The 27,650-nt window shown below is 40.6% G+C and overlaps 1 protein-coding gene across 3 annotated transcripts in view; it reads left to right on the top strand.

Moving 5' to 3' along the window:
* NR3C2 (nuclear receptor subfamily 3 group C member 2) overlaps positions 1-27,650 on the top strand; it is a 433,501-nt gene that overhangs the window by 211,490 nt on the left and 194,361 nt on the right. The gene's annotated exons all lie outside the window — the stretch shown is intronic.

Here is a 27,650-nt window from a genome sequence, read left to right as displayed (position 1 = left end):
CACTGGTTGTTTGGTTGTTGATTTAATCTCAGTTTGTTTTTCACTGAGACGTAGAAAAATAGTTGTATGTCACCATAATTTAATTTGCATGACCTGAGAGGGCGTTTTTTAAACAGCATGTCTGCCTTGTCTGTGTTTCTATATAAATATACGTGTTTGTGGCAAGTTAAAACATATCAGGATCATGTGTGTAATTTAAGTTGTGTTCCTTACAGAATCATGTCATTTAATAGCTGTTTGAGATTCCATGTCTCCATTTTAGTCCTAGCTTTGTTCTTACTGAAAGTTTTCAAACCACTATATTAAATGAAAAATTATCCTGAGAGTCAAGTATACGTAGGATACCTTTTGCTTCTGTCCAAGTAATCATACTTCCTAAAAAGAAATGGTCTTTTGGTTTGTTTCTGCCTTACCCCAGCCTCACTTCCAAGCAATTAATTAACATCATATTTAGGCCAGATGGTTTAATTAATGATGAGTACAAAGACTGGTCAAAGTGTAGAATTCTTTTGCTATCAGAAGTATTGTGTTATCGACACTTATTCTCACTAAAGAGTTCAGCCTTAAGATATCTGCAGGTGTATTTCTCAGAATATTTTTCTGAGAGATGAATTGGTGCTTTAGAGACTTCTAAGCATAAATGATTTGAATGTTTCATCTTTTATTTTGCTGATGACCACAGGAAATGTCCTTAGTTCTCAGATGAAAAAAGCTGACTGAGTAGTTATTTCTGTGCTTCTGAGACTGATTCTGCATTATTTAATTGATAGCACATGATTCATGTTATTTATACAATTAATTATTTAATAGCCCCCAATCCCAGTATTGAATTGATAATAGGAGTTCTGTATCTATTTCTCAGGAGATGCGCTTTTGTTACAGGTGACAGAAAATTCCGCAGAAACTGGGTTAAGAACAAATGGAAATTCATTGGCTCACATAAGTGGAAAGCACTCTTACGGGTGTGGCTTTGGGCAAGCCATGGTCTTAATCCGGGTCCTTCACGCGCAGTCTCCTTCTCTCCATCGCTGGACTTTGCTCTGGCTCTGTTTTCATGTATTTTCTCTCATGGTGATAAGACAGCCACCAGACCTCCTTTAGAAAGAGGTTTGAAGTTCCCAGGAGTTATTATAAAAACCCCCAAATGAATCTCCATAGTCTGACTTGACTCGCACAACCCCCTCCAAACCAGTCACCATGGCAGGGGAGGGCAGCGATCTGATAGGCTGGTTCTGGCCAACCTGAACCACTTAGACCAACCGTGGGGATGAGCGTTTCCTGGAGAAAAAGGTGGGGTCTGTTACAAGAAGGCTGATTTCTAGAAAACAGCGGAAAGAAGTATGTATAAAACTGAAATCAATATAATTTTTTAAGACTGTCTTTCTGCCACCCTCTTCTTTCTTAACTCTGTGATTGACTCAGTAGTAGAAAAATAAATAAGGTTTAACTCTGACATCTTTCTAAGTCACTATATACCTTCCAATATAAGGGTTCCCCCCCTAGGCTCACTAATGGGTGAACAAAGGTGATAAGTAAAAATAAGGCAATGAAAGAAGGACATTTAGAGAGAGTGTCCTGTATTACCCTACCTACAGGTCAGCTTTCATATCAGAGCCCATGTTTTGGCTAATTACAAAGCCTGCCCTTCTCTGCAAAAAGGTTTTCTAGGTGTTTTTGGTTAGTTATTGTTGCTTAAAGTAGTTTCTCTAGAAGTAGCTAAGGAAAGAATTGTTTTTATAACTTAGGGACATATAAATGTGGAAAAGCCTAAATGTGGATACGCTTTTGTTTCACTGGAATGCGATCAGTAATAATGGATAATGAACTTAGATGAATGCCTTTTAAAACTTTTATTAATATAACATATTTACTCTTTACTGGGGAATTAGAATTTATCACTCACTTGTGTGAAACAAGGCTATATATTTTAAACATAAACTTCATGAGAGTAATGACTTGTTTTTGCTTTGTAATTTGTATTTGCTTATTCTCTTATCGTGGGTGCATGTGAAAGAAACAGGACCATCTTTGAATCGGAGTTTTTTGGTTTAATAAGAAATTATTTTAAAAATATTATATCTAACTCGGGGCATTAATTTCATAAAGCTATGGTATATGAGTGTTATTTTTATTCATCTTTTTACAGATGAAGACATTTGGGATCAGACCCAGTCAACTAACCTGTTCAGAATCATAAGATCAAACTTAAACCCATGTTAGAGTCTTACGACTCCAAAGCTAGATCCAGCCAAAGGCCTCATAACTAAATCTCATAATCTGTTGTTTCCACTTTTCATAATCCTCAAGTTTGTGAAAACCCTACTCTGTGTGTCGTGCTTTATGCCTGCTTGGTGACCATGGTGGCAGTGGTGTAAACACTGAGAAACTGCCCCAGTGTGTGTACACACACACATTTGCAAGTGTGTATATGTGCTTTTATATTTGAATATTTACTAGTTTTTTTCTGGTTTTAACCTTAAGCTCCTCCTTAGAATATAAAAACAGGGTTCTAAGCACTTGAGCATAGAGGGAGCTGAGAGAAGGGGAGTCTGTTAAAAGTCAAAAGGAACTGCCAATACCAGGGCCACTTGAGAGAGAACGGGGGAAAACCCAACACTGTGAGTTTTGAGCTTGTTGGCTTAATTAAGACTTTATGTGCTAGAACATGCCTCTCAGAAGCTTGGTCTGAAAGTGTAGTGGTGACTACCTAGGAGAACTGCACACCATTTAAGTGTAAATTATGTTCTCTGTGTTCTGTCTAGTGGGATATTATAGATGTGGTTTTTTTTTTTAATTCATAAACATTTAATATAAAAACCCTTAGAAGCCTCATCTGGAATACCTTTTTTTTTGGCCAATAATGTCACTTCAGAGTCATATTACTTTGCCTTTCAATGGAAATGTATCATTTTATTTTTTAATTTGAATTGCTTATTTGCCTTGAATGTTTGTTAGGACCTTTCCTCTCCGACAAAAGAAAAAGAATGAGCGTGCGTGCACACATAGACACACACACTCATGATTACCCACCCCGACACATAGATTTTAAACAAGGTTCTCCCTAGTGGTGGAAAGTGGAGCTGGCTTTAGGGTCAAAAGACTTGATTTAATTTGCAGATTTGCCACTCATTAGATGTGAGATTATTGCAAATTATATAGCTTACCTGGGCCTCAGTTTCTTTATATACACAAGGAAAAGGTAACATTGCCCTACTTAATGCTTTGAAAAATTACATGAAAACAAGATCTTTTTGCAGATTTTATAAATCATCAAACTATTAGATCTTGACTCTTCTTTAAAAACAAAATGCTGAAGTTCTTCGGCCACGTCTGTACACAGGGACCACGTAAATGATTCAGTAACGTTGCACGGTTAGGTCTGCATTTTTTATCATCGCAGCTTCATTTTTCCTATAGTACTTTATTTTGCCCATAGAACTGGGCTTTGCAATTGTAAGATCTTTCCAGACTAGCAGTTCTCAAAGAATGTAGAGGCCAAGGGTCAAGTGTGGGGGAATGGAGGGTCTTTCAAATTTCCCTCGAGGGACTTTTCCACATTTTCCAACATGGACTGAACTACCAACGTTCACTCCCGTAATGAACCTTCAGAGCTGACTGGATCAGTGCCACCTGTGAGGGCTGCACAGTAGAGAAAATGTTGAGAGATACCAAGTGAAATTTCAGCGTCCAGGTTCGATGTCTTTAGGACAGGAAAGGACCTTATCTCTGGAACTTAGCAACACTGCAGATATTTATTAGCCGCTAAAAGAATGTTTGAGTGTACACATGAATGGACCTGCATGACATAAGAGCATTCTGGGTTAAATGACTCCTCCTCCCTGCAAGTCAGTAGATTAGCAGCAAACCTGGCCCAAGAATTTACACAGGCCTTTTGACATCTAATCTGCAACTTCTGATTCTACTCTTGAGTTTTTACTGCCTTTGTCTCTTTTCAACTGTAAATTGCCATTGGTTTCATCACATGTGTATTTTACTTTGCGATCCCTCAATGAATAGAGCTGACTACATTCAGCAGGCTATTTTATAACCTAATTTTGTTTCTGGATGCTCAGTATACAGGTAGTGTCTGGAAGACACAGCCACCACAAATCACTGAAGAGTTGCAGTGTTGTAAAAGAAGAGAGCTCATTATTATGTGAAGTCAGCTGGATTTGTATTTTTGTAAGCAGACCTGTTAGGCTAAAGAGTCCATATCTTGGTATGGCCAGTCAAATTATATGATGCCTGTTTCAACACTCAGACCTTTCCCTTTAAGTTAAGAGACTTATAAATCTATTTCCTGAAATGACACAGCTTTGAAAGACCTAATTGCAGATTTATCTCTGGAGTCCTCAGATTTGCAGTATTTAAGGTACGCAACTCTGGACATGTACTCCTCATCCCTGTCCTGTGTACTTCACAGCATATAGATGAGAAATCTTTCGTATCATCAACAATATCCTTTGGGGTGAAAATGTTTTTAAGGACCTGTAATGGTTGACTGAGAGTTAATTTTCTTCAGTTTTCTAAACTTGAACGAGTAAACTGAACAGGTCCAGAGGAAAGTGTGTCTCACTGTTTCATGGACCCAAGTTTTGCCCGTCAGGCTGTGTACTCTTGAGCAAAAGGACCAGCAAGTGAGAGTGTGAGCAAATGTGAGGTCTTGGGGGCTGGACAATTGATTGACAGTGAGATTATCCTGCAAAATAGAGCACTTAAATTGAGTTTGACATGGGATTAGGATGGTATTACATAGTAATCAGCTATTGCCTTATAATTGGCAGTATAAAATTCAGGAAATAACACATACTTTATTAGGTGTCTCGGGTCATGGTGTGATATATTTCTCTGTGTGCCACATATGGGAATCTAGTGTACACCAGAGGCCATTGAGCCTCCTGTGAAACTGCTGTCAGAGGTTGCAAACCAGAGACTGTTTAGAGTTTTCTCATGAAACACTTTAAAGATTAAGTCTTTTTTTTTCCTTTTACCAGAAATTAGGAACCAGGTAACCCGATTCTAGCTACTTAAGCACTTAAATAAATACCTACCTGGTTGATCATATCTAGGACTTTTATAGACACTTCTTTCCTCCTGACTTAAGCCTAAGGCTCTAGTGGTTTTTTGTTTGTTTGTTTTTAATTTTTATTGGAGTAGAGTCAATTTACAATGTTGTGTTAGTTTCAGGTGTACAGCAAAGTGAATGTTACACATATATCCACTCTTTTCTAGATTATTTTCCCATATAGGCCAAGGCTTTAGTGTTAATTGCAAATATTTGCCCAGATTTTTTTTTTTAATATCCTTTCAGTTGGTTGCCATGGGAACACACAGAGCCAAGACATTTAGGCCAACCTGGAAGGTCAGGGAAGCTTCTTAAAGAGTTGACCCCCCAACTGAATCTTGAAGGATTGAGATTGGCAGTGCTGAGGGGGAGAAAGGACAGGCTGTCTGCACAGGGCACCAGAAGCAATTCCGTGTTACCCCTGGGAATGTGTGAGATGCAAGGAGATAGGAGGGGAGACTAAGGTGCTGATTGGACCGAGGTCCTGGACTCTAAGGAGGGACCTGCATTTATTTCTGGAAAAAAACAGACCCTCTCAGTGTTTCCATGCAGCAGAGTGGTGAGCGCAGGTTCCCATGTAAGATCTGGCTGCAGGGAGGTATGCTTATTTAAACAGGGTCAGCTCCAGTGGCTCTTTCAAATCATTTTCATGAGAGATGACAAGAGATAGAACAGTGTTAAGGGTAGAGAAGAGGAGACAGCATGCCAGACTGTCGGGAAGTAGCACTGGTGGGTCTGTATTGGAGGTAAAGAAGCAAAGCTTTGGGATGGTTCCCCAAGCTTCACTGCTTCTGCCCTCTGCTGAGATTGGGGACCTGGAATGGGAGCAGCTTTGGGGTTATGGGAGGCAAAGGTCATTCATTCAACAAATATATATTCTGTATTCACTGAATGGCAGGCACTATTCTAGACAAGGTCTTCCCAGATGGTGCTAGTGGTAAAGAACCCACCTGCCAATGCAGGAGATGTAAAAGATTCAGGCTCAATCCCTAGATTGGGACGATCCCCTGGAGGAGGGCATGGCAACCCACTCCAGTATTTTCGCCTGGAGAATTCCATGGACAGAGGAGCCTGGCGGACTACGGTCCATGGAGTTGCAGAAGAGTTGGACACGACCGAAGCAACTTAGCAGCAGCAGGATTCTAGACAAACCTAAGGACTTCTTGGATGAAGATCAAGCGAACAAAATAGGCCAAGATCGTTTCCACGGTGGAGCTTAGATTCCAGTGAGAGGCAGGGGAGAGATTAAACATAATAAATGAGTTATTTGTGTAGCATATGAAAAGGTGATAGCTGCTCAGGAAAATAAGCACTGCCAGAATAAAGGGGGTTGGAATGAGATTCTGTTCAGGACAATGAGTTTGAAATGTCAGTAAACCTTCAGATGTGTCTAACCGGAAGTTGCATTTGTGATTTGGAAGCTTGGGGAGTAGGGCAGGATAGAGAATAAAAGTTTATAGAATCCTCATCCATGAAAATAGATGCATTTGCCCAAGAAATAGACAAGGAATAAGGCAAGATTAGAACCTCAGAGAACGTAAATCTAGGGCAGTGTGTGTGTGTGCGTGTGTGTGTGTGTGTGTGACACACGTGTCAATAATGTCCTCCAACTTGTGCACAGAAAATTTTCAGTTACTTTATCTCTGGTTCTTCCAAGTTAAGCTGAACTTCAGATCATTGCATCTGTGGAACTTTCAATCCCAGTTTTTGCTCTTTGTTTATCATTAAGCTTGATTCTTTTTGAATCTCAGCCAGTCCAAAGCCCACAACCAAACATGGTAGCAAGGAAATTTGATTTGCCAACTCTGGACAAAAATAATGCCACATATGTAGCAGATGCTCAAGCCAATTTGTTGATCAGTGATCACCAAAGTGTGTCTGTGTGTGTGTGTGTGTGTGTGTGTGTGTGTGTGATTCCCCTTGTTTCTGTCACGGTTTCTCTGAAATCAAAACTATGTTGAAGTGATTTATTTGAAAATGATTTTGAGTAGGGACATGTAAACCAAAAGTAAAGTGGTATTCCAAGAAGAGCTTGTTGTTTAAAATTTTAAATGAAGGACTTCCCTGGGGTCCAGTGGCTAAGACTGCAAGCTTCCAATGAAGGGGGCATGGATTTGAACCCTGGTTAGGGAACTAAGATCCCACATGCCCTGTGCTGTGGCCAAAAAATTTTAAAAAATGAATAAATTAAAAAATGTAAATGAAGGCAGGCGCACTTCAAATAGTAAATTTGAAAAGTCTAAATTAGAAGCACAGTAATTTTCGGGTATTTCCCATGCCTCTATGTTTGTTTGCAACCCATCTATCTAGTTCTAAAGCAACTCACAGGGTTCCATGAGACAAAATGAAATTTCTTGTAAGTGAAATGAAAAACAGGACAAAGGGAAGATGAGAGCAAGAGAAAGGAGAGTGAACCAAGAATTGGGATAGTATAGAGAAGATATGCCCTTTGACCTTGGCAGAGATCAGCCACATGCTTAGCTTTCTCATCCCAAGCCCACAGACAGTGGTGACTCACCTGACTTATAATGTCCTTAAAGATTAGATTAGGAAACCACCTGTTTAGAAGAAAGTTTTCATGAGCTGCTTTGGTTGTAATGTCCCTCTACTTCGCATGTGAATTATAACCCTGATGCTGGGAAAGATTGAAGACAAGAGGAGAAGAGGATGGCAGAGGACCAGATGGTTAGATAGCATCACAAACTCAATGGACATGAGTTTGAGCAAACTCTTGGAGATAGTGGAGGACAGGGAAGCCTGGTGTGCTGCAGTCCATGGGGTTGCAAAGAGTTGGACACGACTTCGGGACTGAACAACAGCAATAACCTGAGTTGTTTTTGTTTTTGTTTTTTTAAGTAACTCTCCCACTGATTCATGGAATTGTTTGGTTTATCTTGAGGCACACTGCTAGGAACACACTTTATTCTGTCAACTTCCTGCTCCTGTAACAATCACTGTTTATTTGTGGAGCAGTTGCTCAATCCAGGCAGGAACTGTGCTGAGTCCTCCAGAGTGAAAGAGTGAAAGTTCTGTGGGTTCTGCATGGTTCTGCCTTTAAAACTGAGCCCTCTAAGCAATCTTTATGACAAGGAAGACAGTGACTATTTTTTAGCAAGGCTTAATGGTACGATCCTTCAATTCTTAAAATTAATAGCCGCAGTAGTAAATAGTTGAGAACTTCTTTTGTGCCTATTATGCTAAGAACTTTATTACATATTATCATTTTAATCCTCATGATAATCCTATTAAATAGGTATGATTATTATCTCCCCCACGTTAGCAGTCAGTCATCTGAGGCAGGTGAGAGGCGAGTAAGTTAGTCCGAGGTCACCCAGATCAAATGAAGTGGCAGCACTGGGATTTGAACCCTGGAAGCCCAGACATGGTGACTCTGTCCACTTAGCACACAAGCTGTACTGCCCCTCACAGAGTCATATCAGAGCCCAACTATTTTTACGCCTTGAAAAGTAGGGCAACATTTCTGGCTTTAGAACACTTAGGAAGAGTACATTATAATTCAACAGTTACCTCGCTATACCCTAAATAATTAACTCCTAGCCATTCCAAGTTGAAACTCTCATTTGAATTTCTGTTGCCCTAATGAGAAAGAAATTGGGTAGTCTCTATTTTTCTTCTTAAGGGATGAACTCCCTATTTTTAAAAAAAAATTACCATTACCACCCTAAAGTACTTCTTTAACATCTTGATATTAATCTGAAGCCTTATGGAAAATTTTTATCTTCCTGTGTTTCGTTTCCTGTGTGTGATAAAAATTAGATGTAGCCTATCAGGCTCAGAGAGCCACTGCAGGAAGAACCTTTCTTCCCGAAAGCTGCAAGCCCCGAACCCTTCAGCCCTGCTGTCCACTTGATGCCTGGCGGCTCAGAGACAGACCCAGCAGCCAGAGGACGCAGGGCTGCTCTCGCAGAACCCAACTCAGGATGTGATTAGGATCATACTGCTTCTGCGATTCCCTCCTCGTGAGAATGATTTGACATCGAAAATGAAAATTGCTCAGTTGACTGCAGTCAATACTAAAACATAGCTCTGGAAGATGGGAAGGATGAGGAGGCATTTAGGCTTTAAAGTGGAGGCCAGTGGTGGAGGAATGGGAAGATGGGGGCTTGAACCTGAGTCTGCTCAGTTAGGCAGTTCAGTGAGGGCCTGGCCAGTGCCTAGAAATGGAGAAGGTGGCTGAACAAAGACACGGGGGCCAAGTGGAGGCTGTCATGGTGCAATGAGAAGTCTTAGACCTTCTTAAAGCCCGTGAGTCTTCTATCACGAAAAAATCATTGCAGTAGTCCCATGGACAGCAAGGAGATCAAACCAGTCAATCCTAAAAGAAATCAACCCTAAATATTCATTGGAAGGACTGATGCTGAAGCTGAAACTCCAATACTTTGGCCACCTGATGTGAAAAGCTGACTCACTGAAAAGATCCTGATGCTGGGAAAGACTGAAGGCAAGAGAAGGTGGTGGCAGAGGATGAGATGGTTGGATGGTATCGTTGACTCTTTGGACATAAGTTTGAGCAAACTCTGGGAGATCGTGAACAGGGAAGCCTGGCGTGCTGCAGTCCACGGGGTCGCAAAGAGCGGGACACGACCAAATGGCTGAACAACAATAACACAGCATAGACAGGGTTGCCCCCTTGGTGTCTGGGCAGTGGCTCGTGGCAGGTACCGCCTGGAGGAAGAGATGACTGGGATGGGGTTGTGGCTGATGGAAAGTGGAAAGGGCCTGGCTTGGGATGGAATTGGGGCAACTGAACAGAAGGCCTGATGGGAGAGGTGAGAAGGAAGAAGGGGCAGGACCTCATGATGGGTTAGTTCTGAGCAATGTTGGAGGTCTCTGATGGAGATTTGGGAAGAAAACACTTGGAGAATGGAGAGAATGAGAAGCATTTAAAACTGTTGACATTGAATCACCCAAAGAGATGGAGCAGTCTGTATGGAAAAGCAGAGACAAAATTCTAAAGCAGTTCAATTTTTCCCTGGAGATACTTCCTTGTGCATTTGAAAGTGCCCAACTAGGTGTCGGGTAGTTTGGCAGATGGGTCTAGTTTTAGGCGACAGATGTCAGCGACTGCTGGATTTGGTGCAGAACATGGGAAGCTAGTGGGACTGAAAGCCTGGTGAAGGTGCTGGGTGCTCAGCACTGGAGAAACCGCCCTGCGGGGTACGATGACCATCGGGTGGACTTGTGCCGCTGTTCCTGCCCGTATCAGAGGTACTAAATGACGACTCTAGCAGCTCATGGCATCACAGGAAAATACAGCATGAGATCTTAATGATAAGGAAGGCAGAAAAATTCTGTAGCCAAAACAAAATGCCCATGTTTCAGGTCTCCAGAAGCTTTGCTCTAATTTTTTGCTCTTTAAAGACAGACATATTCAGCATAGTGACTTTTTTTTTTCTTTTACCCTTATTCCTTGGGTATTTTTGTTCATTGCCCATCCTGACTTCTTAGGTCAGGAAGAGAGTGAGACTGACGATTTCTAGAGAGAGAAGATACCTGTGAAAAACAGTAGATGTGTATGTTTAACTGATTTACTTTGCTGAACGCCTGATACTAACACAGCGTTGTAAAGCAACTCCACTCCAATAAAATCTTTTTTAGAAAGATATCTGTGACATGTACACGTGCAAGCACGCGGTGTGTTCAGAGCTCTGCTCCACCTCACCCTGTCACCCTGTGATAGGCATGCTAAGGGGCGGGGGAAAGCTTGAACACCAGCAGGAAGACTCCAGAACCACTTGAAATGATCACAAAAGCATCTGTGCGCATGGTCATGTTTTCTGAATCTCTCATGCTTACCTACCTCCTCCCTCCGATATCTGAGGCCAGATCCACTTCTGGGTAGGTCACCCCCAAGGAATGAAGCTCGCCCCTCTCAGCAAAGCAGCTTGTTGCCAATGGCCCTCGGGTTGGCCCTATTTGAAGCTCTTTTCCATCAGTGTCAGCACTTGGAATGTGTTGACTATGACATTAGATTTACAGAAGCATCGCCTTCCTGTCCATGCTGTGTTGCTGATTAATAGTGAACTCTTCCACCACATAGAAGAAAGCCCAATCCCTCCAGAAGAGTGAGAAGTGTGTTGGGTTGGCCAAAAAGTTTGTTTGGATTTTTTCATAACATCTTACAGAAAAACCCAAACAAACATTTTGGCCAACATATTTTCTCCTTATATGTATCAGGCTAAAGGCTCTGTGAAAGCACTGGCCTTTGACAACCTGATGCAGCTTCACAGAAAGGTTCTGTTTCCTTTTTTAATGGTAAGGGCAAACCTGGGCCTCCCACATTGCAGGCAGATTCTTTACCGTCTGAGCCACCAGGGAAGCCCTAGACCACAAAATAAAGCAAATGAAATAAAAGATGAAAGAATAAAATTCTAGAGGGTCATCATAAATGTGAACAAGAATTGAAAAGCCCCTTGTAGCAAATTAGGGGGCATAAATGGGATGAAGCTTTTAGAAAGTTTAATTGAAATTCACACACACAGCACTGCAGATGAGTGAAAGTGAAAATGATTGTCGCTCAGCCGTGTCCAGCTCTTTGTGACCCCATGGACTGTAGCCCACCAGGCTCCTCTGTCCACAGGGTTTGCCGTGCAAGAATACTGCAGTGGGTTTCCATTTTCTTCTCCAGGGGATCTTCCCGTCCCAGGGATTGAACCTGGATCTCCTGCATTGCAGGCAGATTCTTTATCATCAAAGCAAATACATAGACTCAATATTATATTTGTTTCAAAGGAGTCAAAACTGTATAACTGGCAGGGGGACACAATTACTTCTTCCCTCCTAATCCCTTCTTTTATTTTCTTCTACAATTCTGAAGGAATAACCAGGGCTTAAGTTTGGAGATTGACACCATCCTCTTAGAAGCCATAATGACCACTTAATGTCTTAGTGAAAGGCTCCTTGGCTATTATCCAAAAGTTTAAACCCTGCAAGAGTTCTCCAGTTGTTGTTCAGCCGCTAAGTCACGTCCGACTCTGCAACCCCATGGACTGCAGCACGCCAGATTCCCCTGTCTAGAAGCTGTGTGATAAAACATCACCAGCACGGGCTCTAGGGTCATCTTTATATTAAGTTATAGCGTGAGGAGAGAGAGAATAGACCCTGGGGTCAGACAATCTGCCTTGAGTCTGGAATGATTTGAGCAAATATGAACTTCTGCTTCCACTTCTGTAATCAAGAGAAAATAAATCTTGAAAGTATCTGTCCTACCCATGTCTCAGAGTGAGGAGGGTAAAAATTAGTTCACCTGTATTGAAACTGCTTTAGTGTAAAGGGTTTATAGAGGGTTACTTTATAAACACTGCATTAAAAAATCAGTATACCCTTCTGAAGTCATTACATTAGAATGCTTTGGTTCTCAATAAATTGTAGAATATTTAATTCCAGCTACTTTTTGCATGTGTTAAATATTTGCTTTGAAGGGGGAGGAACAGTAAAAATTAAAAGCATATTTCACTTTAGGTAAGACTTAGGCAGGTCCATATTGCTCATGGACTGAAAGGTAATACTGGGGAAACCTTTGTATTTAAGATCAGGGTTTTTTTTAACTTTTTATTTTATGTAGGAGTATCCGGTGGTGCTGGCGGTAAAGAATCCTCCTGCCAATGCAGAAGACGTAAAAGACGCAGATTCTGTCCCTGGGTCAGGAAGAGCCCCTGGAGGAGGGCATGGCAACCCACTCCAGTGTTCTTGCCTAGAGAATCCCTTGGACAGAGGAGCCTGGCGGGCTATGGTCCATGGGGCCAACACGACTGAAGCAACTTAGCATAGCTGATTAACAATGTTGTGTCAGTTTTAGGCGAACAGCAAAATGATTCAGTTGTGCGTGTATGTATTCTTTTTCAAATTCTTAGTTCATTGTAAGATCAGGATTTAAATTTAACCTGCCTAACCAGACAAGAACAGAGAGAGTTTTCACAGTCTTTCTTCATCTTAAATAATTTTGGAGATCACAACTACTTTTTACTTTCTTCCTATTGTAATTAATTGCACCAGGATTTCTACCAGGATTTCTTCTCCTGCCCTCCCACCCATGCTGACCAGCTTAATTGGAAAACCAGTACAGAATTAGTCTGGGTTGATTGTTTTCTATCCGGCCTGTACCAAGCATTTTCCCAGTTGAACCAGGCTCAGCAATATGATATTACATTACATGAGCACTAATTGTCCTGTTTTTTTATTATCCAATATGAATTGAAGTTGCATTCAGAAAGAGAATAGGAATGAGGATTATTAGTAGCTATTAATTAGAAATCTTAAATAAAAATCACCATTTTTTATTTTATTTATTTTTTGTGGTTAATTTGTGCTTTTCTTTGCCAGCATAACTACAGTGGACAACAAACTTTTTAGATCTAAAAAAACATTTTTCATCACAATACAACAAACATGTACACAATATTGTATACTATATAATATATAATTATATAACATACATAATATGGTCTATATTTTGTATGTTTATATATAAATAAAATAATGTGATTTTTATATATTATATACAAATATATAAAATATTATGCATATGATATATATACATATTTATAAGTAAACAAAAATTTTAACCAAAAGTGTCTACCCTGAATGTTAATTCTTCTTTGAGACTTCTTTTAAAAGCAGTTTTAAGTTTACAACAAAATTGACAGGAAGGTACAGAAATTCCCCATGTACTCCCTCTGCTCACATTAATAGTCATTATTAACAGAGTGATACATGATACCTTTTTTTTTTTGAGTTGAAGATGAGCTGCATTGCAACATCATAATCAACAGAGTCCACAGTTCACCTTAGAGTTCACTTTAATAAAATGAGTAGAAAAATCACTGGTTTTCAAGGAGAATAGTGGGTAAACCATTACTGAAATGTCATTAAATGATAATAGATGAAAAGGTCCTTCAAACAGCCTTTGATTTCAGTATTCAAAATTAATTGCTGACACAGTGGAGGAAGGAGAGGGTGGGACATACTGAGCAGGTAGCAATGCAGTATGCATATGCCCATATGTAAAATAGCCAGCTAGCGGAGGTTGCTGTGTGATGCAGGGAGCTCAGCCTGCTGCTCTGTGATGGCCTAGAGGAGTGCGCTGGGGTGTGGAGTGGGAGGGAGGCCAAGGGCCGTGTATATGCTTATGGCTAATTCACCTTGTTTTTATAGGCAGAAGCCAATACAACATTGCAAAGCAGTTATCCTCCAATTAAAAATTAAATGTGCTTCTGACACATCTGATTAAGGTGTATTTGAAGACCATTAGTTGCTATCACTGGTGATACTTAAAATTCAAATTATTCATATGACATCACCCAAAGATTGAAATAGCTGACCTGCACCAAATTTAACTAGCGTTTCACAGAATAGAGCTGTAATCATGACTAAGGTCAGATATCAGTGAAACATGAAGAACTTGGTTCAGAACTTGAAGAATCAAACCAGGAGCAGGTGCTCAGAAGACAGTGGAGGAACTTTTGTGGTGGTCTAGTGATTAAGACTTCGCCTTCTAAAGCAGGGGGTGTGGGTTCGAGCCCTAGTTAGGGAGCCAAGATCCCACATGCCTTGTGACCAAAAAAATCAAAAAGCACGAAACAGAAGCAGTATTGTAACAAATTCAATAAAAAATGGTCCACATCCAAAAAATAATAATGAAAAAAGAAGTAGACAGTGAAGAGCATGGGAACCAACAGGGCCAGGGCCAATGTGGGGTAAAGCAGTCATTGAAAATGGAAAGGAAAATGCCGTATATGTGCCCACAGTGTAAACTCAGACAGAAATCAGGCACTTTCCTTCAGTTCAACCAGCATCTGTTGGATACTTAAAACTAGGTATTGGGCTAGGTATAGGCTACCGTCCATTCTTTTTAACAGAAAGGCATGGAATGCTAGATACCACACTTTTTAAGTCTAAGCAGTATATCTTCTTAGCCTCTGGTGCTGGTGGTTTAGTTGCTAAGTCATGTCCGACTCTTGTGACCCCATGGACTGTAGCCCGCCAGGCTCCTCTGTCTGTGAGATTCTCCAGGCAAGAACACTGGAGTGGGTTGCCATTTCCTTCTCAAGTTCTTATCCTCTTAGTTCACTTCAGTCGCTCAGTCGTGTCCGACTCTTTGCAACCCCATGAATCACAGCACGCCAGGCCTCCCTGTCGATCACCAACTCCCGGAGTTCACTCAGACTCACGTCCATTGAGTCAGTGATGCCATCCAGCCATCTCATCCTCTGTCGTCCCTTTCTCCTCCTGCCCCCAATCCCTCCCAGCATCAGAGTCTTTTCCAATGAGTCAGCTCTTTGCATGAGGTGGCCAAAGTACTGGAGCTTCAGCTTTAGCATCATTCCTTCCAAAGAAATCCCAGGGTTGATCTCCTTCAGAATGGACTGGTTGGATCTCCTTGCGGTCCAAGGGACTCTCAAGAGTCTTCTCCAACACCACAGTTCAGAAGCATCAATTCTTCAGCACTCAGCCTTCTTCACAGTCCAACTCTCACATCCATACATGACCACTGGAAAAACCATAGCCTTGACTAGATGGACCTTAGTTGGCAAAGTAATGTCTCTGCTTTTCAATATGCTATCTAGGTTGGTCATAACTTTTCTTCCAAGGAGTAAGCGTCTTTTAATTTCATGGCTGCAGTCACCATCTTCAGTGATTTTGGAGCCAAAAAAAATAAAGTCTGACCCTGTTTCCACTGTTTCCCCATCTATTTCCCATGAAGTGATGGGACCGGATGCCATGATCTTCGTTTTCTGAATGTTGAGCTTTAAGCCAACTCTTTCGCTCTCCACTTTTACTTTCATCAAAAGGCTTTTTAGTTCCTCTTCACTTTCTGCCATAAGGGTGGTGTCATATCCTCTACCATATAAAAATTTCTATGAAGTAAAAATAATCATATCAAGCCTTAGGAATTAACCTTGTCTTTTTCGGTGAAGCAGTGCAAATTGCGCACTAGGGAACCGGAACTAGGAACGATTTCCCTTTTTATAAAGTTTCTCACTGTCAAACTGTTTTCTAGGCAGAAAATTGGTGTTTTCAGGTACTGATAGCTATTTTCTTTAATAGGCTGAGTAAGTTATAATTTACAGTCATGACCCACAGGGAGAGGACGGGAACAAAAAAAAATTATTTTAGTAGTGAAAATTAACCTCTATTGAGCCACTACACATCCTTTGTCACACAAGCCAGGAAATTAAAGTGATTTTTAAATTACTTGGAAAATCAAGCAAATTGTCTTTCTTCTAGTGAGGAAAGACTGTTAGGAATGTAACTAAAAAGTATGCTTCTTTATTTATGTAATAAAACAGACTAGGCCGTCTCTCTTGTCTTTAGTGTAACTTTCCATTACATAAGTACTAATTCTCCTTTTTTTTTTTTTTTTTTACTATTCAATATAACCTGAAATTATGGCTTATAAAAGAATAGTAATCTAAAACGGTATTCAGTAGATGTTAATCAACATATCTGATTACGATCTTTTGAAAATCATCAGTTGCTAGCTGGATTACAAGAAGAATTTTGTAATTCTTCTTGTTTTAGATAATCACAAGTATCCATTTTAGATACTTGTGATTACTGCTTTCAGTAAAGTTTTTTTTAAAAAATCAACTCTGTATTAAACACTTTTACAGGTACTGAAATATGTGTAAGATTTAAGTTGAAACATTAGTAAACTTTCTTCACGTGTACGCAGTTTTTCCTTTAGGAATTGCATTATGACATCATTCTGCTATATGTTCTGTGAGATTTGTTTTGGGAAAAACAATTACCAAGAGCAATGTCATTCTGCAGGGAGGGGTGTACCGGTGTTGCAATCGTGGTGCTTCCATAGACCAGGTCTTTTAAAATAGAAAGTGCTGTGTCTAGAATCACAGAAGGGGCCCTCTGCCTTCTTTCATCACATCTGATAAGGCAATGCTGACCATTTTGTTACCTTCAAGTTTCTAGAACACATTGCAGGTACCCACTTATTGTTATCAAATAGCTAATTAAGAAATCAGTTGGAAATTAATCCCAGGCAGTTACTTATTTATTTATGTATTCATATTATACAGGTAAATCATAGGGTAAATATTCTTCCCACTGTTTAACATTCTACTAAGATCTCATAATAAAACAAATCTGTTATATCTAAAACAGATTGTAATTCCATTTCCTTATATAAAATTTCCAGCAAAGACCGTACTTCCAGATTCGGTCTCATAAAGCTTATTGTTTAATTTTGGTTTTAACGGTGGTAAAACACACGCATGACATAAAAATGTACATCTTACCATTTTTTAAATGTACAGTTCAGGTAGCAAGTACACTGACATGCTTGTGCAGCTGTAACCACCTCTCATCCTCACAACTCTCGTTGTCTTGTGAAACTGAAACTGAGTCCGTTAAACCATCATCCCCCAGGCTCCCCTCCCCCAGCCTGTCAACCACGATTTTACTTTGTCTGCATAGGTTTTGTCTTTCTCACATCTGCTTTTCCTTAATTTTAAGTGTAACTGAAATTACACTGATGGTATCTCATTTTCTAGTCCAGTGTAGACATCCCATGCTATAGCTGGAACCCTAACCTTAGGAATCTGTGTTCAAAGTCCAATCACTGTCTCTGGTGTTCATCATGGTGAACATGCATTAAATGCAGCTATGATCCGGGCACTGAAATGGACAGTCTCTGGTTTCATTTCTGTAGTGTCTGTAGGTGTGAAGTGGTATCCTTGTGTTTGGATGAGGAAGTTAATTAGAGGAATTAAATCATACATGCACAGCCACCCAGTGAAAGACAGAGGTAGGCATGGCAGTTGGATATTCCTGTCTCTCGACTCCCCATTGTCCAGTTTCACCATATGCTGGGCAAGTTCTCCCTGACTCCTTGCTGTAGAATGGAGATGGGGAAGCACCTTGCATATCGTGATGTTTTGGCAGTGGGAGGTGGGAGGTATATGTCGATTGCCTGGCACATTGTCAGCATGAAAGAAATGATAGCTGTTCACAGTGCTCTCATTACTTGTCAGACTGAACACATTCTGCAGAGTAGGCATAGCTCCCTAAGTGATTACTTGATGGAATTGTGTCTAGACGTCAGGGGGCCCGTAATTTTATATGTCCGATGCCAAAAACCCCTGCACATGTCTGTTTGAGACCAGTAAAGGGGCTGCTCTGAATCCTGGTGAGAATAAATGCCACTGAAATTGGATGTAGACCGAAGGTGAGCAGCTTTTCCAGTTGTTAAAATAGTTCTGTTTTATTATCAAGTCAGTGATTGATGACATTAAAAGCTGTAATACTGTTTTGTAGAAGAGATTCGCTGCATGATACTAGGTGTGGGCAGAGATCAAAAGTCCTAAACTGTTAGATTTCTCAAAGAAGTAACCTAAATCCTAACTTGAAACAAAAGTTTACTAAAATTCTGCCCACGTACATCTGACGGGGAAGTACCCATTAAAAATCTTTTAGAAGGAAAAGCAAGGAATGCAGTAAGTTGATGAAAATGCTAGGCACTTTCTCTCCATTCAAGACCAGATCTCCAGAAACCAAAAGACACTGGCAGCCGAAGTTAAGATCCTGGAGGCTCTGCTCCTGCGAAGAAATATACAGGGAGGTTCACCTCCATATGTGTGTATACCATTGAGATAATAACTGTGTTGTGCACTTCGTCACACCGGCGGACACTTGCCACTGAGCAGCTGCAGCAAGTGGCACAGCTAATCAGTGACAAAGGCTGTGTGTGTGCTCAGTTGTTCTGTCCTGTCCGACTCTTTGCGACCCCATGGACTGTACCCTGCCGGGCTCCTCTGTCCATGGCATTTTCCAGACAAGAATACTGGAGTGGGTAGCCATTTCCTTCTCCAGGGGATCTTCCTGACCCAAGGTTATCTCTAGCATCTCCTGCGTTGGCAGGTGGATTCTTTATTCCTGAGCCACATCAGTGACAAAGCTGAGACTCAAACCCAACTCTGACCTCAAAGCCCTGACTAAGTAGCTAACGCTGTTAGCATGGTTTATGGAGAAAAGTGGAAAGAGGAGGGGTGTTCCTTGGTTAAAATTTTTAAGCTGGAGTTGATTTCCATTGTCCCAAAATGCTTTCATAAACCTCTAATGGTTTTCCCTGAAAACAGCCTGAGATGCCCACCGTTCTCAGCCTAAACCTGTAGCTGACCTTTGAGAGACAAATAGGTAGACGGAGATGGAGAGCTGTTAGCTGAGGATGCTGCCTGTGTCGCTGACCTCTCAAACCATGGAGTCAATAAATATCTCAGAACATCTATCAAGGTTGGTGGTTTGTCAGCTCTTGCCTCTACATGTGGCTCAGTCTCCTGGTACATGTTAGCAAGAATTTATTGTGCTATAAACTCATTATCTGATGTCAGCGACTGTCCTGGAAACTAACCCACCTTAAGAACTTTGTCCATAGTGCCAGTTGTAAAGGATGAAACCGCAGGAAACTTTTCTGTTTTTGCTTTCGAAGATTTCCCAGTGCTCTCTGCACCGTCGTAAGAAGTTAGAATGGCTTGAATTGTAAATATGTCACTGTAGATTTGGGGAATGGTATTTAGGGCAACAACTGGTCAGGATTACTTTTCTCAACTGTTCAAGGATATTCTGTTAAGAACGCCTGCTCTGTAGAAGTCTGTATCTGTTGACATGGAAATGATAGAAATGATCAGTGAGTCTTCAGTTGGTATATGCTATTTCTGAGTGTTGTCAGGAGATGGGTAGAGCCTTTGGAAATTCAAGGAGACAGGTCTGGTCTCAAACAGAACTCAGAACATTAAGTGAATACTAGAAAACCTTCTTAAAATTAACCATTGAGGCAGGGAAATGAAGTAAAAGTAACTTTGCTCTGAGTTTTCTTTTTTTATAATCATATCAGCTGATTAGTGGTACTTGAGGAGATTCTGTTTATCATGGGATCATATTTCTCAGAGTTTCTTTAAAAAAAAAAAAAAGGCTGGCTTACTTCACTCTGTATAATCGGCCAGAAAGAAAAACACCAATACAGTATACTAACATATATATGGAATTTAGAAAGATGGTAATGATGACCCTGTATGCGAGACAGCAAAAGAGACACAGATGTGTAGAGCGGACTTTTAGACTCTGAGGGAGAGGGAGAGGGTGGGATGATTTGGGAGAATGGCATTGAAACATGTATACTATCAGGTAAGAATCGAATCACCAGTCTATGTTCGATGCAGGATGCTTGGGGCTGGTGCACGGGGATGATCCAGAGAGATGATATGGGGTGGGAGGTGGGAGGGGGGTTCAGGATTGGGAGCTCGTATACACCCGTGGTGGATGCATGTCAATGTATGGCAAAACCAATACAGTATTGTCAAGTAAAATAAAGTAAAAATAAAATTTTTTTTTTAAAAAAAGGCTGTATAGGAAGAAAGAGCCAACTACCTATTTTAAATGAATAAAAATCCAGAGAAATCATGCTACCTATATGGTAACCTTCTTGTGACCAGTTAATGTTCCTACTTTTATTAGGATCATTTTAATAGTATTTCATTTTTGCCTTAAGTTAGTCTCATTGAGGAGACATAAAATTTTTGATTTGACACGATATTTTGGAAAATTTAATGTTTGAAGCTTAATGTGGTTCACTCACCCTCATTTCTCAGCTTCTTATATGTTCTCACTATTTCTCTTACTTTGTAATAGACTTTTAAACTTCTCATCCGTAAGAAGTCAATTATGATGATAAAATTGCATTGGTTAGACAGCTTTTTAGCAAGTAGTCTTTTCTTCTGCTTATGTAAGAGAATATTTTCTGTAAAATTTTAGAAGGAAAAGAATGAGAAAGACAGAAAACATCTATGCTTTGAGCTTGGCAGGGAATTCGATGAGAGTCGGTTGGTGTTGTGATGTGAGCTTTCCTGCCCAGTGAATGCCTGGCCCACAGGAACGCAAAGAAATACATGTGCTCTCTTCTCACGTGGAGGGAGAATGTTTCCACAAAGATGTTTCCTATAGACGTCCTTATATATATATTTTTTTATATTTGATAGGCTTTCAGAATGAAGATTTCTGAGTCAAATGAGGATTTTAAATTTTAAGAAATGTTGCCAGATTGCTTTTCCAAAAAGCTAGAATCATTCACATGTCCACTCGTAGTTTATTCGAGTACCCTTCCTTCATCCCCACCAACAGCAGATACTGCCACACTTTTTATTTGCACTTTTTCACCTTTTACTGCTAGTTTGACGAGTAGGTATCACTGTTATTTTCTTTTTTAATTGTGGTAAAATACAGGTAATATGAAATTTACCACCTTAACCATTTTAAGTGTACAGTTCAGCAGCCATCCCCACCTTGCATCTCGTGAACTCTTTTCATCTTTCCCAACTGAAATGCTACCCAAGAAATCCTAACTCCTCACCTCCCTCCCCGTAACCCCTGGCAACCACCATTCTGCTTTCTGTTTCTAGGCATTTGATTTGTCCTTTTGTGACAGGCTTATTATTTCACCTAGCAAAATGTTTTCAATAAAAATGTATTTTCTACGATGAAAGAGAACTCCTCGAGACCTGAGCAGCACTTCCTGACAACTAACGAGTTGCCATGCTCTGTATTTGGGTAGTTGTCATGGTACCCTCCTTTTAAAAAATTTTTTTGATGTGGACCACATTTTTAAGTCTTTATTGGATTTGCTACAATATTGCTTCTGTTTTATGTTTTGGTTTTTTTGGCCCCAAATCATGTGAGATCGTAGCTCCCTGACCAGGGATCGAACACACACCCCCAGCGCTGGAAAACAAAGTGTTAACCACGGGGCCGCCAGGGAGGTCCTGGTGCTCTTCACATAAGAGGAACTTGGAGATCACTCTCGGCTCACTTGCGATGCTGCTCCGAATAGTCTAAACCAGAGGCGGACTCAGACGTCCTCAGCGGTGGGTAGATAAGGAGTGGCAGTAGCCAGTTAAAGGAAATGGGACCCATGGCCGAACCAAAGACCCCGTGCCTTGCAGAAGGCCTACAGGTCCCACGCGCGTGAATTGTGTTGACCAAACTCATCTGGCCAGGCTGAGAATCTGGCCTTAGTTTGAAAGGTCTGTTATATTTAGTAACAAGGCAGAAGCACCCCTTTGGCTCCCTGGGTGGGAAGCGGGCACTGGGGAGAGGGAACAGGGAGCAGGGAGAGCAGACGAGCCTGCCTGGCATGCAGTCATCTACGTGGCTTGACTTTGCAGGAGTCCTCAGAATTCCTCAGCGTTGTGCTTGAGCTTCGCAGCCTGCCTCCCTCTGTAGCTGGGTCGCTTCCTGCTTATGCCTCAGAATCCGTTGCATACCTGCGCTCAGAGTCTGAAGGCCTCTGTCCCTCCTGTGGGTGTGACTGGCTGCCCGTCCCACGCCACAGGCTTTGCGTGCGTGGTTCTGTTTGATCACCCCTTCATCCTCCCTGTCTCTGATCTGTGCCAGCCGGCTTCTCCCCGGGCTTCAGTTCTCAGACGAGAGGTGGCTGCCTCTGGGAGGCTTCCCTGACTCCTGGGTGTCTCGTCACACTGAGCTCGCCCCATCACAGATCTGAAAGTGGCCTGCGTATGTCTTCCCACTGTAACCTGAAGGGTACAGATGCACCTGGTTTCATCTTTTATTTCTATAAGTAACACAGTATCTAGTGCATTGGTTGGATGGCATCACCAGCTCAGTGGACATGAGTTTGAGCAAGCTCCGGGAGTTGCTGTTGGACAGGGAAGCCTGGTGTGCTGCAGTCCATGGGGTCGGGAAGAGTTGGAGACGACCGAGTGACTGAACGACAACCTAGTGCATTGCAGGAGAGTGAATTAATGAGCTGAAAACTCAGACGCCAGTGTCTCCTCACAGTCATATGTAGTTTTTGAACGTGTGTCTCAGATCTTAGAAAATGCAATATTTAAAATTTTAACTGTGGTAGAGAAACGGGCGCTGATTATCTTGAGTAGGGTCTCTGCAGTGCACTGTCTTTCAATCCTCCATGGTGATCATTTGATGCCGTTGATATCTGTTACTATCTTTCAATTGTTCTCACACTTTTGGTGGCTTTCTTCGGTTCCTTTTCTGTGTTGGCTTCTCCTTTGTCTCGCAAAATGACATTTTTTTGTTGCCAGCGTCAGTCAGAGGATTTACTCCAATTTCTCACATTCTTACAGATGACATTAAGAAACTAACTCCTTTTGACTTACAGGATCAGTCCAGCAGTGAAATTCAGCTGAGGGGAAACATTGTTTTGGCTTTGGGAAACAAAGGAAAATCCTGAGTGTCGTTTCCATCTGTGACTAGGTAGCCCTTCCTGCTGAGAGGCTTTTTTTTTTAAATTTATTCATTTTAATTGGAGGCTAATTACTTTACAATATTGTATTGGTTTTGCCATACGTCAACATGAATCCGCCACAGGTATACACGTGTTCCCCACCCTGAACCCCACTCCCTCCTCCCTCCCCGTACCATCCCTCTGGGTCGTCTCAGTGCACCAGCCCCAAGCTTTTTAAATGAATCGTAGTTGCCTTTCTCTCATCTTGACCCATGTACTGGGCATACCAAGAGAGGATGCCTAACAGTTGATACTTTTGCAAATAGTGTGTGTAATTTTAAACAGAAATATAAAATAATGCTAGCAGTAATTATCGTGATCAGTGACGGAAAGGGAAATACATTCGATGGTGTCCTCAGATGGTCTCTTTTAAATATTAGTCAAAAAGTGACACTGAGGTTTCTCATTTGGGATCCTCAGACTGTATCTAAATTTCTCCTTCTGATATCTTGTAGAGATGGAATAAACTGTCAGAATCCATATCTAAACCGCTATCATCTTGCTGTCAAGAATATTTAAATGAATGATAGTAGTACTTTTGGACATTCATTTGGAGATAGTTTTTGCATGTGTGTTGCTTTTTTCGTGACAGGTAAATTCACATTGCTATTACTTATCTATGAGAAAAAATTTCAGCATCACAAAAGAAATGCGGCACCCTATTCTACTCTATAAAATGCATCAGCTTCACATATCAGTATTCTTAACTTGATTTTTTTAATGCCATGTATTTTCTTTTGTAATTGAATTTTTGAATGTAAATGATTTTGATTTCTACATAAAAAAAAAACAAGAAAAACATTATCATTTTGTTTTTGGGCAGTGCTCCAACTTATAAAGTTATTGAAGTGCTGCAGAATGTAAATTCACTTAGTTGAACTAATAAGTTCATAAAATTGTGTCACACTTCATTATAATCTCTTTACCAAAGTGGAAAGACCTTTAGGTTTATAAATTCCAGCTGTTTTTAATTTTGTATTTTGATTTTGATTTTAACTTTCATGGATACAGGTACTGCTGAGAATTTTAATTATGACACTTTTAGGGTGAGGCAACCTTAAAAGAAATTGAAATGTTATTCAAATTCTAAGGTTATCCAAATGAGATAAATGTGGGGAACACCTCCAAGTTCATTCTTTTTTTGTGTTAGATTTCTAACTTAGGCATACATTCTGAATCTCTAAATTGTCGTTGGTATTTGATAGTCCTACTGGGTTTGGATAGTATTTCTTAAACAATTAAATTGTCCGATTGGGAAGTGAAAGTATTCTTCCTGGAATTTGATGTTGTTTTCAAAATATTACAATTAGGTGACTGTCATAATTCTCATTTGATAAATTATATTTTACTATATTCAGTAAGGTTCATTAAAGTTCATAGTTCAGTGACATATATTGTAAATATAAACATGTTAATAGTACAGATATAAAATATCAGAATCAAGGGATAAGATAAAAAAAGAAACCCTTTTACCTTCTCCTATTTTATTTTATTTTATTTAGTTTTTTATTTTTTTAATTTTAAAATCTTTAATTCTTACATGTGTTCCCAAACATGAACCCCCCTCCCACCTCCCTCCCCATAACATCTCTCTGGGTCATCCCCGTGCACCAGCCCCAAGCATGCTGTATCCTGCATTGGACGTAGACTGGCGATTCGTTTCTTACATGATAGTAAACATGTTAGAATGCCATTCTCCCAAATCATCCCACCCTCTCCCTCTCCCTCTGAGTCCAAAAGTCCGTTATACACATCTGTGTCTTTTTTCCTGTCTTGCATACAGGGTCGTCATTGCCATCTTTCTAAATTCCATATATATGTGTTAGTATACTGTATTGGTGTTTTTCTTTCTGGCTTACTTCACTCTGTATAATAGGCTCCAGTTTCATCCATCTCATCAGAACTGATTCAAATGAATTCTTTTTAACGGCTGAGTAATACTCCATTGTGTATATGTACCACAGCTTTCTTATCCATTCATCTGCTGATGGACATCTAGGTTGTTTCCATGTCCTGGCTATTATAAACAGTGCTGCGATGAACATTGGGGTACATGTGTCTCTTTCAATTCTGGTTTCCTCGGTGTGTATGCCTAGCAGTGGGATTGCTGGGTCATAAGGTAGTTCTATTTGCAATTTTTTAAGGAATCTCCAGACTGTTCTCCATAGTGGCTGTACTAGTTTGCATTCCCACCAACAGTGTAGGAGGGTTCCCTTTTCTCCACACCCTCTCCAGCATTTATTGCTTGCAGATTTTTGGATCGCAGCCATTCTGACTGGTGTGAAGTGGTACCTCATTGTGGTTTTGATTTGCATTTCTCTAATAATGAGTGATGTTGAGCATCTTTTCATGTGTTTGTTAGCCATCCATATGTCTTCTTTGGAGAATGAATTCTGGAAATAAAAGCAAAAATAAACAAATGGGATCTAATTAAAATTAAAAGCTTCTGCACAACAAAGGAAAATATAAGCAAGGTGAAAAGACAGCCTTCTGAATGGGAGAAAATAATAGCAAATGAAGCAACTGACAAACAACTAATCTCAAAAATATACAAGCAACTTATGCAGCTCAATTCCAGAAAAATAAACGACCCAATCAAAAAATGGGCCAAAGAACTAAATAGACATTTCTCCAAAGAAGACTTACCTTCTCCTTTTAAGGGCTTCCCTTGTGGCTCAGCTGGTAAAGAATCCACCTGCAGTGCCAGAGACTTGGGTTCGATCCCGGGTTGGGAAGATCCCCTGGAGAAGGGAAAGGCTACCCACTCCAGTGTTATGTCCTGGAGAAGTCCATGGAGTTGCAAAGAGTTGGACATGACTGAGCGACTTTCACTTCACTTCTGACGGCTAAGCTTTCCAGAGGTAGAAACTTGAGAATAACTATTGGAGACGTCATTATAACCCACAAAGAATTGAGAGCTGTAGATGCGTCTCGTTAATCTTAAATGTTTGTGTGTTGAACTGGTAATAACTAGGATGATCGTATGTCCCAGTTTGCCTGGAATAGTTTTGAATTAAGCCTGTTTTCCTGGTGTAATTTTTAATAGCATCTCCTTTCACACTCAGCAGTGTTTGGATAATAAATGATATGCTTTTTCTATGTACGATGCATTGTAGTTGTGACTGTGAGTGTCTGTGTACCACACTTCCCCCAAATAATTTCATTTTCTTAAATGCTCAGAACAATGAAATATAAGTATTACCGTTGTTTAGTTGCTAAGTCATGTCCGACTCTTTGCAACCCCATGGACTCTAGCCCGCCTTGCTCCTCTGTCCATGGGATTTCCCAGGCAAGAATACTGGAGTGGGTTGCCATTTCCTCCTCGAGTGGATCTTCCCAACCAAGGGATAGAACCCACACCTCCTGCTTGGCAGGCAAATTCTTTACCACTGAGTCACCTCAGAAGCCCACGTTATTACTCATGGTAGAATCTTATATATTTTATTTATGGTGTTTCCTAAACCTTCAAATAAAAGTCTTATGAAATTTTATTTTTAATTTACAGAATATCTATCATTAGTTGTGTATATTAACAATATATGTCCAAAGTGAATTGTCCTAATACTGCTAAGATTAATAAGTTATCTTTTCACCTATATGAAAAGCCGATAGGATTTCATTAGACAAACCAACCATTCTTTTTTGGTTGAGACTGGAAATTTGAAAGTGAGAGCACAAATGCGAATTTCTAGAATGGATACTAACACAGAACTGTTTGTGTAGAAATGAATGTTAGAAACCATAGTTTCCTAGGTGACAGTTTACCTCATCCTTTACGACCTGAGTGGGGATGATGGCGGAGAAGTAATGGTACCATTATAGTCAGACCTGCTGTAGCGTATTCAGTTTTTTCCTGCTTCTTGAGAAGTGGGAAAGATAAATTATATTCTGCTCTTCGCAAGAGAACCTAAGTGGGGGTGTGGGAACCCTGGTCTAGCCTTACAACACAGAAGTCAGGTCACTTCTCTTGTTTGCCCACCACTACTGGCCCTGGCCATCTGCCAGCAGAGAAGTTACATAGAAAAGGGAGAAATGTGTATTTCTTCCTCATAACTTGGCCAGGAGGAAATATTTCAGTAAAGACAGAGGAAGGAAAAGATAGCTGTAGTCGTAGTCTCAAAATGTAATTGCTGATAAATGCTGTTTGTATAGGATTACTAGTATTTCAAGCTCAGCTGGTAAAGAATCCGCCTGCAATGCAGGAGACCCTGGTTCAATTCCTGGGTTGGGAAGATCTGGTGGAGAAGGGAAAGGCTACCCGCTCCAGTATTCTGGCCTGGAGAATTCCATGGA

This window comes from Capra hircus, chromosome 17 (assembly GCF_001704415.2).
Source record: "Capra hircus breed San Clemente chromosome 17, ASM170441v1, whole genome shotgun sequence".
NCBI classification, from domain to species: Eukaryota; Metazoa; Chordata; class Mammalia; order Artiodactyla; family Bovidae; genus Capra; species Capra hircus.
The sequence above is the reverse complement of the archived record's forward strand: the minus strand, read 5'-3'. Positions and strand labels throughout refer to the sequence as shown.